Genomic DNA, 14,221 nt, shown 5'->3' with positions numbered 1-14,221 from the left:
ACCAACCTTCAGTAGATAATTACAACTAGGTGCTCACCTTGAAAGGTTGTGTCATAAGCCACAACCAATTTGTAGTGCTTTTGTAGACCAAATCCACAGGGATGCACTTGGTTGACGCACAGTCCCCCGAACAGTGTGTATGTTGCAGATAGAAGTTTGTGAGCATATAGCTTCTTTTAGTTTCTGGATTTTACACTTTTTTGTTGTTTATGATTAAAAAACAAGTAAAAACAGACTATAATTAAAATCACAATAAAAACATATCTGCGTATTTAGGAGATGAGTCTCGTACCCGTGAAACGTTTTGTACCTGTGAAACAGGTACGAAACGCATCTCCTAAATAACAATACACTTTTATTGTGATTTTAATTATAGTCTATTTTTACTTGTTTCTTAATCATAAACAATAAAAAAGTGAAAAATCCAGAAACAGGCCCCGAACAGGTTTTTTTTTTTAAACACGAGCCATATGCTTACAAACTTCTATATGAGTAAGAAGAAAAGTATAACAGTGATGAGTGTGTTTCTTTGTGTGTATAGTAGTGTTGAATGTGTTTGTGTGTGTATTAGAGATGAGCGAGTATACTCGTCCGAGCTTGATGCTCGTTCGAGTATTAAGGTACTCGAAACGGCTCGTTGCTCGGACGAGTATTTCCCCTGCTCGAGATCGAGCATTTAATTAAACAAACACAGTGAAGAACAATGAAGAATAGAATAAAAACAGTGAACACAGTGAACACAGGATCATTTAAGTGAAAAAGACAGTGAAGAACACAGTGAAGAATAGATTACAGATGTTCGGCACATCTGCTTACTTGTCGGAAGATACACGCGGAACGGGGAGACATCACGCACCAGGGAGACATCGGGCGCAGCAGAGACACATCGGGCGCAGCAGAGACACATCGGGCGCAGCAGAGACACATCGGGCACAGCAGGGAGACATCGGGCGCAGCAGGAAGACATTGCGCGCAGCAGGGAGACATCGCGCACAGCAGGGAGACATCGCGCGCAACAGGGAGACATCGCGCGCATCAGGGAGACATCGCGCGCAGCAGGAAGACATCGGGCACCAGGGAGACATCGGGCAGCAGGGAGACATCGGGGAGACTTCAGTGGAAGAAGAGGAGCGGATCCCGGGACAGCGTATCTCCTCTCCCGACAAGTAAGCAGATGTGACGAACATCTGTAATCTATTCTTCACTGTGTTTTTCACTTAAATGATCCTGTGTTCACTGTTTTTATTCTATTCTTCACTGTTCTTCACATCTGCTAACTTGTCGGGAGATAATATACGCGCGGAACAGTGAAGAATAGATTGCAGATGTTTGCATACATCTGCTAACTTATCAGAAGACATTCTTTTTCAATTAAATAACACATTTTATTCCCGAACCATGGTCCCTTTGAAAAATGCTCGGGTCTCCCATTGACTTCAATGGGGCTCGTTATTCGAGACGAGCACTCGAGCATCTGGAAAAGTTTGTCTCGAATAACGAGCACCCGAGCATTTTAGTGCTCGCTCATCTCTAGTGTGTATTTAATGATGAGTGTGTCACTGTGTGTATAGCAGTGCTAAATGTGTTTGTGTATAGCACTGAGAGTATGTTACTGTGTATAGTAGTGCCAAATGTGTTTGTGTGTGTATAGCAGTGATGAGTGTGTTTCTGTTTATGTATAGTATTGCTGAATGTGTCTGTGTATAGCAGTGTGGGTGTGTTACTGTGTGTATAGTAGTGCTGAACGTGTTTGTGTGTGTATAGCAGTGATGAGTGTGTTCCTGTGTGTATAGTAGGGCTGAATGTGTTCATGTGTGTAAAGTAGTGCTGAATGTGTTCGTGTGTATATAGCAGTGTTGAGTTTTTTTTCTGTGTGTATAGCAGTACTAAATGTGTTTGTGTGTGTGTATAGCAGTGTCAGTGTGTTCCTGTGTGTATAAAATTGCTGAATGTGATTGTGTGTGTATAGCAGTGAGAGTATGTTACTGTGTATTGTAGTGCTGAATGTGTTTGTGTGTGTGTATAGCAGTGATGAGTGTGTTTCTGTGTATGTATAGAATTGCTGAATGTGTTTGTGTCTATGTATAGCAGTGTGGGTGTGTTACTGTGTGTATAGTAGTGCTGAATGTGATTGTGTGCGTGTGTATAGCAGTGAGAGTATGTTACTGTGTATAGTAGTGCCGAATGTGTTTGTGTGTGTGTATAGCAGTGATGAGTGTGTTTCTGTGTATGTATATTATTGTTGAATGTGTTTGTGTTTGTGTATAGCAGTGTGGGTGTGTTACTGTGTGTATAGTAGTGCTGAAGGTGTTTGTGTGTGTTTAGCAGTGATGAGCGTGTTTTTGTATGTGTATAGTAGTTCTGAATGTGTTTGTGTGTATAGTAGTGTGAGTGTGTTTCTGTGTGTATATTTGTGCTGAATGTGTTTGTGTGTGTGTATAGCAGTCATGAGTGTGTTCCTGTGTGTGTATAGCAGTGCTGAATGTGTTTGTGTGTGTGTATAGCAGTGCATAGTGTGTTTCTGTGTGTATAGAATTGCTGAATGTGTTTGTGTGTGTGTATAGCAGTGATGAGTGTGTTTCTGTGTATGTATATTATTGTTGAATGTGTTTGTGTTTGTGTATAGCAGTGTGGGTGTGTTACTGTGTGTATAGTAGTGCTGAAGGTGTTTGTGTGTGTATAGCAGTGATGAGTGTGCTTTTGTATGTGTATAGTAGTTCTGAATGTGTTTGTGTGTATAGCAGTGTGAGTGTGTTTCTGTGTGTATATTTGTGCTGAATGTGTTTGTGTGTGTGTGTGTATAGCAGTCATAAGTGTGTTCTTGTGTGTGTATAGCAGTACTGAATGTGTTCGTGTGTGTGTATAGCAGTGCAGAGTGTGTTTCTGTGTGTATAGTATTGCTGAATGTGTTTGTGTGTGTGTATAGCAGTGATGAGTGTGTTTCTGTGTGTATAGAATTGCTGAATGTGTTTATGTGTGTATAGCAGTGATGAGCGTGTTTCTGTGTGTATAGTATTGTTGAATGTGTGTGTGTGTGTGTGTATAGCTGTGATGAGTGTGTTTATGTGTGTGTATAGCATTGATGAGTGTGTTTGTGTGTATAGTATTGTTGAATGTCTTTGTGTGTGTATTCAGCAGTGTTGAGAGTGTTCCTATGTGTGCATAGTAGTGCTGAATGTGTTTGTGTGTGTATAGCAGTGATGTGTGTGTTTGTGTATATATAACAATATATATTTCCTTTTATGGATAAGTAAATCTGGGATGTGTCTAATAGTAAGGTGTGTAAATATAAATTTATTTTAAGGATAATGGAACCCCCAATGATCAGAAGTTTGAAACCGTTTTGGACCCCTTCACTCCTTATCAGGGTGTAGCACTGCGCTGTACACAATATAAGAAACACATAAAAATAATGTCACAGTCCTGTGAAGTGACAGCAAAACACTTAATTAAGAAATGTATACAACCCCTGTGCGCAGGACTACAAACAAATTCTTTATAATCTATGTTTCTCCCTGCTCTTTCTTTCTGTGTGACGACTGGCAGAGATTTTAAAGGGATCTGTCAGCAGACTTATAGCTACCTGTAACATGTTTCCTCAGATACATCAGCACTTCATAAAAAAGTGTGTTTCTATGTAACCCGAGATCAGGTAAGTATTTAATGAACATTTCAGTTTGGTTAGCAAGTATCTGCTTTAAGTCTTCCTTTAAGGTTTTCAGATAATTTATTTAGATGGGATGCCATTATACATGCACAAGCCTAGGTAACAATCCTTACGTGACCAGATGCAGGACCAAAGGTTCAACAGTGTGCAGTCTAGGGAACTACCCCTGTTTGCGAGGGTTAACCCCTCTCCATTTCCTCCATCTCCATTATCATTATTATTTATAAAATCTATCAGTTCTTTTTTACCATACTGTTTGATTTTGAGTCCGGTAGAGTAATGCACCTACATTATTAATCAGTCAATTGGGAAGGTTCATTAACATATATGCCATAAATTATGCAAAGGTACACTTATTATAGTACATATTAAAAATTCAATTAAAAGAAATTATTTTTGTCAATGTTATCAGTGTAGTATTTGCATGATATTAGGTATATACAGCTTGTTAAATAAAAACATTACAGGAAGACCACGGCTTTGATCTACAATTAAGCTTATACTTGTGCCTCACCTTACTGTATACTGGGGTATAATTGTGGCCATTATTAGCCATATATTGTACAAAACCATCTATATAAGGCCAGTCACTGGAGCAGGTGCAGGCTGGGTCTGAGAAAGCCTTAAAGGGAACCTGTCCCCAGGAGACCCATTTTTAGCACTCCCCCAGTCCCCACAGAGCATAGTACATAAACTGCCAAAGAGTTTTTGTATAAAAAATAGGTTATGTAATATATGTTATATAGTACTTTTTCATCCCATGTGCTGTGTGACTAGGTACTAGGCACCTGGGAGTGGTTATAGAGGGGCAGTCCCCCCACCCTTGGGAAACCGCTCCTCCATATGCCCTTTCCAAATATATGAAAACGCCCATTACTTGGCTTAGCGACGCCCACTGCTCCTCTATAGCCACTCCCAGGTGCCTAGTGCCTAGTCACACAGCACATGGCATTGAAAGGTAATATATAACATATCTTTTTTTCTGCAAAACCTAATTTTTATACAAAAACTTTGGCAGTGTATGTACTATGCTCTGTGGGAACTGGGGGAGTGCTAAAAATGGGTCTCCGGGTGACAGGTTCCCATTAAAACTGTGGGCTTTCCCAAGCCAGTAAAGCTGCTACTACTTCATTGTATCTGGCTGATTAAAGAAACAGAAAGCAATTATATATTTTTTAAATTTTTAATCATGTATTTACACCTTGTGTAATCAGTCAGTAACAATAAAGCAGTAGGTGGGCATTACAGTGGTGGGAGAGCCTATTGATTTTGGACTTCCTTAGTCAAGTAGTGGTAGTCTACACTGGTTCCAGTTCTAAGTTGAACCTGGCTCTTCAGTTTGTGTAAGCTGTTTACAGTCTTAGGCTATATTCACACTACCGTACGGAGGACGTATATACGGCCGACGTATATACGGCCGATATACGTCCTCCATAGACGGCAATGGACACAGGGCGCCCTACGGGAGCGGTACGGTGCAGCACACGTGCGGCACCGTACCACTCCGTACCCGGGTAAAAGATAGGACCTGTCCTATCTTTACCCGTAATACGGCTCTGTGCGCCATAACTTCCCCCGTGCACTGCCGTTGCCCGCTACGGTACGGTATGGGCGGGCAACGGCAGTGTGAATGTAGCCTAAGTCGAATCCCTGTCCTTAGTAATGGGCACTGTCAATTAGGCAAAGCCATTATTAAGGTTAAATTTAAATTAAGACCCCTCCATCATGAGTTATTTTACAATTTTATAAAAAAAATATCCCAATCACTTGGTCCGCCTAATTTGACGTAGGTACTGCATAAATGGAACTAAAATTCTAAACAAAATGAAAATAAAAAGCAGGTCAAGCACTGCTCTTGTTTAATAATTTGACTTAATGATAAGAAAGACAATCCCCAAGACATCAATCTTGACACATACAAAGAATTGTATATACATATAATCTCACAATAGACCCAGTATATTAGGACCTAACATTATCAGTATACACGCCATATAAATGGATGACTTAGTCCCTCACACCCTCTGGCATTGCTCTCTTTGGAAGGCAGACTTGGCTCATTGATGTTCTATGATTGACTCTACGGAGTCTGTCTAAAATGTAGTCAGTGACTGATCAGGCATAGGCAGAAAAGGCATTTAAGAACTCACAGATCATGATTGTGCGCCATCAGATCCAGAACATCATGGTGACCAATGGCTGTAAAATTGGCTGCCAAGCTTTTGCAGCTCATCTACATGCTGCTTGGGGCTGTATTTGCCATTAGGCACCCCAGAGCCTGTACCTAGTGTATCCAGGTAGAGAGGGGGTAGTGGGCTCAAGTGGTAAATCTTAAAGCTAAGACACAAAGCATCTTAGTCTAAAGAAATGATGGTACATGCATAACTGATTTTAAGAATTGAGGTGCTCCGTACAACATCATAATTGATTAGAGATAGTTTTAAACTCCATCTCCTCTGTGAAAACCAACCAAATAATATTATATTGACTTCATGACATGATAATCATGATAATTGTTTAGTATAAATGTGCCTTCAATGAACCATCTTCTAGTGTATAGTTTCCTCTTTGTTCTACATCAAAACTGACAACAATGTGCCCCCCACACAAATATCATATAGAACCCTAACACACCACACTGTGCTCCCACATTTATTATATATTCCCCTCACACCACAACTGACCACAGTGTGCACCAAGATCAATCATACATACCCTTCACACAACTGACCACAATGTACCCTCACATTTATCATATATGACCATCATGCCAAAACTTACCAGAATGTACTCCCACATATATAATGTGTATCCCTCACACTACAACTGACCACACCGTGCTCCTACATTTATCATATATACCCCTCACACCACAATTTACCATAATGTTCCCCACAATGTATGACACTATGCTGCCATATTTATCATCTATACCCATCACACAAAAATCCACCACACTGTGCCCACTATATGTATCATATGTCAGTCACACCATAACTGACCATGCTGTACCCCCTGCCCTCACACCACAACTGGTAGCACTGCTATATGAACACATGCATATACCCATTACACTGCAACTGATCATTATGTGCCCCATGCAAAATATATCATACTGTATAAGGACAATAATTTCAACACAATATAAAAAAACACCAAGTGTTGGACTTGGTTGCCTCATCTCTAGGTCATCATAACTGAACTTCATTGATTTAGTAATTCTTACATTTTCAGAATTCCTTCACAATAAGTAGGTTATCACATGAATTCGTAGCTCCAGGGTATTGTGTTCCTCATCACAGCCCAAAGTGAATGTTATTTTCTTACTACATGTATACCTGCTTGGCACAAATGAGCATTTCTTGAAGTTGTTAACAAAGACGTGCCAGGCACCTGTGTACCCTTGAGTCAAAGTGTTATTCTGTTTAGAAAGCATTGAACATAGCGGGTGGTTTGGGGCCATTATGTTAAAAATAAAAAGTGCCAGTAAAAAGAACAGCTGGCACGGAGGACCTTGTGCCATTCAGAATATCATCCTAAATGAAGGATACTATGACGATAAGACCCACACAGCCAGGATTCTTATCCACCAGCGTCTTCTTAGTTATGCTGTGGAATGTGGACATATCTGCGCTGTAATGAACACGGCACAAGGAAAAGCGGGGGATCGAGCGAGTGGCATCCTTATATGGCAGACGTGACTCATGAGAAAAATACAGTGTAGTAAGCGAGCTGGAAGTAATGTAAGAGGTGGGAAGCAATGATGGCTGCAGTCTGTCGAGGCACAGCCAAAACAGGGAGCACATTACTAAACGTTTCTGGGAGAAAGAGGTTTCCATGACGACAAATGACAATTACTCTACAAAGTGGCCAATGAAGCTTTAAGTATCAAACGGGAAAGAGAAATCTCGTTGAATAAGTTTAAACAAAATAGATCAGGGAGACAGAATGTTCCGTGGAAGCTGTTATCTCTGGATCAACGTCAACTGGAACTGAATTTGCAAAAAGCAACTAGTGGGGTCAAAGCTATTGTCAGGAGTAGAAGAAAAGTTCCAGCAGGCTTAGTTTCTGGAAAATGTCATTAAAATCAATGAAAAAGAAAAATATTACAAGGAATTAATGGGGTCACCTAAGATTTGTTTGAAAATAGCACCACTCTTGCTCATTTAAAGGGAACCTGTCATCAGGGTTCCAATAAACCTAATTTCAGGTTCCCACAGACGTTTTCTTACAGTGTCTTATTGGCTTTTTATGCTAAGAATCCATAGCTCATATTTTTATTAAATCAGTTTTAAGTAACTGGCACCTTGCCGGGAGACTCACCTGAGGGAGGAATGAGGGAGCAGAGGGAGACGTTGAAGAAGAGGAAATACACCCTCTGTGAGTCTGCTGGCAAGGAGGCAGCTACTTTTTAAAATTGATTAAATAAAGATATGAACTATGGATTTTTATAATAAATTCTTAATGGGAAAACCTGATAAAAGGTTCCCTTTAAGTGAATGAGGCTGAGCTGCAATACCAGTCAAGGTTCTTAAGCATAGATGATGCTGTTTCAGCGAAATAATATGGCCCTGCAATTCTAAGTGGCTTCAATGAATGTTTACATGTTATTTACATAGTAGGTAAAAAATTCCAGCTATACTAAAGCTAAATTTTTCTGCTAGTAAGCCCAAAATAGTAAGCCTTGCCTTTAGCCAACACTAACGGAAAGTTAAAGTGGTTGTCTCATGAAGTTCATATAGCAAAATTCAGCGATTTTTTATATTGTCCACTCCCACAAAATTCTACCATTAAAATCAAGCTTAATATACACTCTGCACCACATCTTGACAGAAAAAACTTGAAATGTAGATATTTTTGCTAATTTATTAAACAAGAAAAAATGAAATATCTCATGGTCATAAGTATTCTGACCTTTTTCTGTAACATTCATATTTAATTCACATGCTGTTCATTTCCTTCTGATCTTATTGGACTTGATTAGGAAAGACACACACCTGTCTATATAACACCTCACAGTTTAGAGCACATAAGAATTATGAGGTCTAAGGAACTGCTCCAGGAACTCAGGGACGGAATTGTGGCAGGGCACAGATCTGGCCAAGGTTACTAAATAATTTCTTCAGCACTCAAGGTTCCTAAGAGCACAGTGGCCACTATAATCCTTAAATGGAAGAAGTTTGTGACGAACACAACTCTTCCTCCAGCCTAACTAAGCAATTGTGTGAGGAAGAGCCTTGATAAAAAAGGTAAAGAAGTATTCCAAGATCAAAGTGCCTGAACTTCAGAGATGCAGTAGAGAGAAGGGAGAAAGTTCCACAAAATATCACTGCAGCCTCCACCAGTTGGGTTTTTTTTGACAGAGTGTGCCAACGGAAGCCTTTCCTCAGTGTAAAACATATGAAAGCTGCATAAAGTTTGCAAAAAAACACAAGACTACCAGACTAGGAGAAATGAGATCATCTGGTCTGATGAGACGAAGATTACACTTTTTGAGATTAATTCTAAGTAGTATGTGTGGAAAAAAACAGGCTCAGCTCGTTACCTGCCAAATATAATCCCAACAGTGACACATGGTGGGGGCAGCATCAGGCTATGGGGATGTTTTTCAGCTACAGGGACAGGATGACTGGTGGCAATTGAAGAATAGATAAATGCAGCCAAGTATTGAGATATCCTGGACCTCAGATTGGGCAAAAGCTGCACCTTCCAAAAAGACAATGACCCTAAGCACACAGATATAATAACAAAGCAGAGGCTTCAGAACAACTCTGAGACACTCTGTACACTAATGAGCAAATATGAGAACTTTTTGATCTTACCAATTGGCTGCAGTGAAACAAAGAGTGAAAAATTTAAAGGGGTCTGTATACATTGCCTGGATCTATGAGTGTTTGTCGTTTATCTTGCTTGATTTCGATGGTAGATTTCCTTTAAATCAGTTCCAATAGTTTTGTTTTCTATGTTATCATTATATATATATAGTGATCCCTATCAATAACTGTCCTTGGTTTATCATGGTAGATGGTAAATGGTGATGGTAGATTTCCTTTAACCCCTTAAGGACCAGGCCCTTTTTTGTTTTTGCGTTTTTATTTTTCACTCCCCACCTTCAAAAATCTAACAAATAGCACTTCATAGTGGTAGTATTCAATATTCCATGCTATGTACTGGGAACCGGGAAAAAAAATCTAAATGCAGTGAAAATGATGAAAAAACACATTTGCGCCGTTTCTTATGGGCTTGGTTTTTACAGCTTTCACTGTGCGCCCCAAATGACAAGTCTACTTCATTTATTGGGTCAATACGATCACGGGGATACCAAATTTGTATAGGTTTTAAAATGTTTTCATACATTTACAAAAATTAAAACCTCCTGTACAGAAAAAATTCTTCATTTTGCCATCTTCTTGCACTTATAACTTTTTCATACTTTAGTGTACGGATCTGCAGGTGGTGTTATTTTTTGCGACTTTTGATGACTTTTTCAATGCTTTTATTTTTAGGACTGTACGACCTTTTGATCACTTTTTATAGAATTTTTTCTATTTTTCATAATGGCAAAAAAATGCCATTTGCGACTTCGGGCGCTATTTTACATTACAGGGTTAAACACAGTGAAAAACGGTTATTATATTTTGATAGATAGGGCATTTTCGGACGCGGTGATACCTAATGTGTTTATGATTTTTACTGTTTATTTATATTTATATCAGTTCTATGGAAAGGGGGGTGATTTGAATTTTTATGTTTTTTTAATACAATTTTTTTTTGTTACTTTTTTTAATTTATTTTTTTTACTATTTTTCTACTTTAACTCTAGGTTGTCTGATTGATCCTACCATACACTGCCATACTACAGTATGGCAGTATATGGGGATTTTGCTCACCATCTATTATAATGTGCAAATCGTACATTAAAATAGATAGCCGAGATCATGATAGCCTCGGATCTTTGTGTGATCCGAGGATGCCATGACAACGGATTGCCGCTCCCCCATGAAGTCACGGGGAGCGACGATCGGAGCCAAGATGGCGGCGCCCACGCTCTTTAATGCCGCTGGCAGCTTTGCCGGTGGCGATCAAAGGGTTAACACCCGCGATCGATGCAAGCAAATGAAGCAAATGCCCAGTGAGTATGAAGAGGGCTCAGCCCGTGAGCCCTCTTTATACTCCCCCATGCGCAGCAAGACGTAAGGTTACGTCTTATTGCGCTATGGTGTTAAACACTTTTTTTTAACATCGGTCCTGACTTGGCTACCCAAAGGGAACATGGTTAGAGCGTGTCAACCAGACTAGTACAGGGACGCTAAAATATCTCCCTCTCCAACAATATTGTCCAGTTATAAACACACTAGTGACCCCTGACAACCTGGTAATTGATTTTTTTGGTTTAGCTAAACTAATCAAACCCCTATATTCTCTCCGCAAATCCACTCCCTTCTCTACTTCCAAATCTACCCACAATGGATACAATGGTGGTATGAAGGTGTTATGCCCCATTCATGGTTCTTATTATAAATGGATGTTATGAAATGCCCAGCGGGTAACATGGGTAGAGTAGCAGTGGGTATCTGTTACAACATTCTACTATCTTCAACCTGCAAAGTCCAGTATATCAAAATAAAGAACTATAAATCTCCAAACATGATCATGTTTAACCCTTATAATCCTTTGCTCACTAATAACCATATAATTGATGGCGTGATTATAAGGCACAACAGTTTTTTAAGATACCTGGGTAAATTTCAAATTTTCACAGTAGCCCAACTTTGTATACTGGTCCAAATCAAACAAGAAAAGTGCGGTCCAAAAAGTGTAATCCATCCAGAAAACAATTCACAACACATTGCTTTTAAAGGAATTTTAAACTCTTGGACCTTAGACCATATAGTGGTCTAAGGTATAATATAATGTTTATATTTGGCAAATGCATGACCCATGATGTAACAAAATACAAAAATTTAACATAAAATTTGCAGTGTTTAACATCATACTCTATCAATAAATTATATGTACTCTATATGGAAACTATAACTAAAATGCCATGATAAATGCAAAAAAATCCTGGACCATAAACAGTTAACTATAAACACCCCAAATAAACTTCTCTGAAATTCTTGCCCTGAGCTACAGTGAAGTAAAAAAATAACAACTTTTGCAGCAAGACTTAATTATACATAGGGCTCAGAGTTATGATCGTACACTGAGAATTGAAATTGTACACGCAAAGTAAGCACAGATCACCTGGGAGCGAGAATTTGAAAGGTTGAATCATGTATAATTTACCTTCCCGAAGCACCATGTTTATTCATATCATGCACCTTGCTTATAATCGGTGATTCATTCCGAAATGGTTTTAGATACTGTAATTATTGCATTAATTGTTATGTTCTTCTAGTTGATTGCCAATAAGTGATGGTTGAATTGATGTAAAGAAGCTTTTGAAGCTTTTCTCCACCAGTGGGGCCTGAAATTATTATGATTACCAATTATTTGCGTTAAAAAAAATTACATTTGAGATATTTTATAGATACAGTAGATCATTTGAGGCGACAGTTAGACAGACAAATATTCATAATACTACAACCATTGGCAGCAGAAGTGAATAACATTGACAGTGGGAAGGGGTTGGGTACCTTGGACAACAAGCAAAATACAGCTAATATCCATACAAACTATGTTGTGTGCAAGAAAGAACAAAGTGTTTTCTGAGTTGTTAGACTGTCTCGAATGATTTGAGCAAACCAAAATACACATTGTTCCCCAAAAATTCTCCATCAGAATATGTGCTGTAGTGTAGCTATGGCTGGCATTTGGAGGGGCACACTAGGCATTTGATCAAGGCCCCCATCATCTAGAGGCCCCCCTGCCGCTGGTGTCATTCTGAAGAAGGCAGAACAGGAATACCCTGTGCATCGGAGGAAGCCGGCTTCTTTCTACTGCAACTAAATAAGCAGACAGAAGTTCAGGTAGTCAACGTATCCATCCCCTTTATCCGAAGGATCCCCTTGCACAGAAAGTGAGACGGGACAGAGGAAGGAGCATGAATTGTGCAGACGAATTATGGCTCTCAGTATGTGCCTTTGTCTCCTACTTTTACTTTGATAACGAGTCTGCTTCTGTTGCTTTGCTCATAAAATATATGTGCTCAATGTATTTTGTATGATGTGCCAATATGTGAGTTGTATATGTATATGCTGGTTGTGTGTGCTGTATGAACATATGTATGTTGTGTTTAGTGTTGACTCTGCTTTATCTTATTCTTTTCTGTGGTCTCCAGCATCCCTCAAATCTACCCTTAATTCTGCTGCCTGGCTAATCCATCTGTCTCCCCGCTTTTCATCGCCCAGTATCTCCACCAATTGTAACGGATTCAGTTTAAAATATTAACCATGACTTACAAAGCCGTCGACAACCTGGCACATTAATCAACTGATTATGTTTGCACGAATATTAAATGGCCCACATTTGGATGCTCTTGTTCTTTGGTGGACTAGTCAGTGACCTCCATAGTGTGAGAGACAAACCCTTGTACACAGATACCTAAAATGTTCATCTCATACAAGGGGTTAATACACACTGCTGGAAGGAATTCACAAGAAAACAATCCACCTTTATAGTTAATGTATTATCCTGTTTTCTCAAGAGGTGGTAGTAGATCTTTTTTTAAATTCTAGAATGAATCCAATATTTTACTGCAGTGCACAGTGTATTAGTATTCTAGTAGAGTGCAGAAACTGTGTAATAGCATAACATTGAAATATTGAAAAGGAGACTAGTAGACTCTTACACATTTTACTTGAAATCCTGGAAGAATGTGGACATAGATATAACACATGCCCTCTATAAATTCTATGCTACTATGCAACTTCTCAAAGTGCAGTATTAACCCTTTAAATAAATGGCTTAGTTTGGTATTAAAATATGGCTATATTTTTAGGTGTTTCATCCACATTTTTAGGGGTTTTTTATCGATAAATACATATATCCATACTGTATTTCAACCTTTTTAAGCACCACAATGGAACTTTATGTTGTGATGAGAGCTAATGTGGTGCACCATGACGTATAGTCCCATTGCCATGCTTGCACGGGCTCAGCTTGTGATCAGATTAGGAGCAAACACCAATCTCAGCTATTTAACCTCTTAAACCCCCAGTACTGACATGAGGGTCATTCCCCATAATCAGCAACCCACTGATACTTAGTACAAGTACAAAAAATTAAGGGGATTGAAAACTTCAAATCCCTTTTATTTCATTAAAATCATTTACTATGATAAAAAATTTTAATTTACTAAAAACCTTCCTTATTTGCTATTTCTTTGTTTTTAACATCCCGATCTATCTAGAGAATGCATTAATCTACCCACTTGATGAATGTGTTAAAAAATTCCGAATAAATTGTGTAATATGTTGTAGTTTTATAACTTTGTTTTCAAACGTTGCTTAAAAAAGTGATTAAAAAGTTGCAGAAACCTTTGAATGGTACCAATGAAAATGATAGCTCATCACACACAAAAAAGTCTTCAACTAACTTTGTCGATGGAAT

Source organism: Engystomops pustulosus, chromosome 7 (assembly GCF_040894005.1).
Source record: "Engystomops pustulosus chromosome 7, aEngPut4.maternal, whole genome shotgun sequence".
Lineage (NCBI taxonomy): Eukaryota > Metazoa > Chordata > Amphibia > Anura > Leptodactylidae > Engystomops > Engystomops pustulosus.
The sequence above is the reverse complement of the archived record's forward strand: the minus strand, read 5'-3'. Positions refer to the sequence as shown.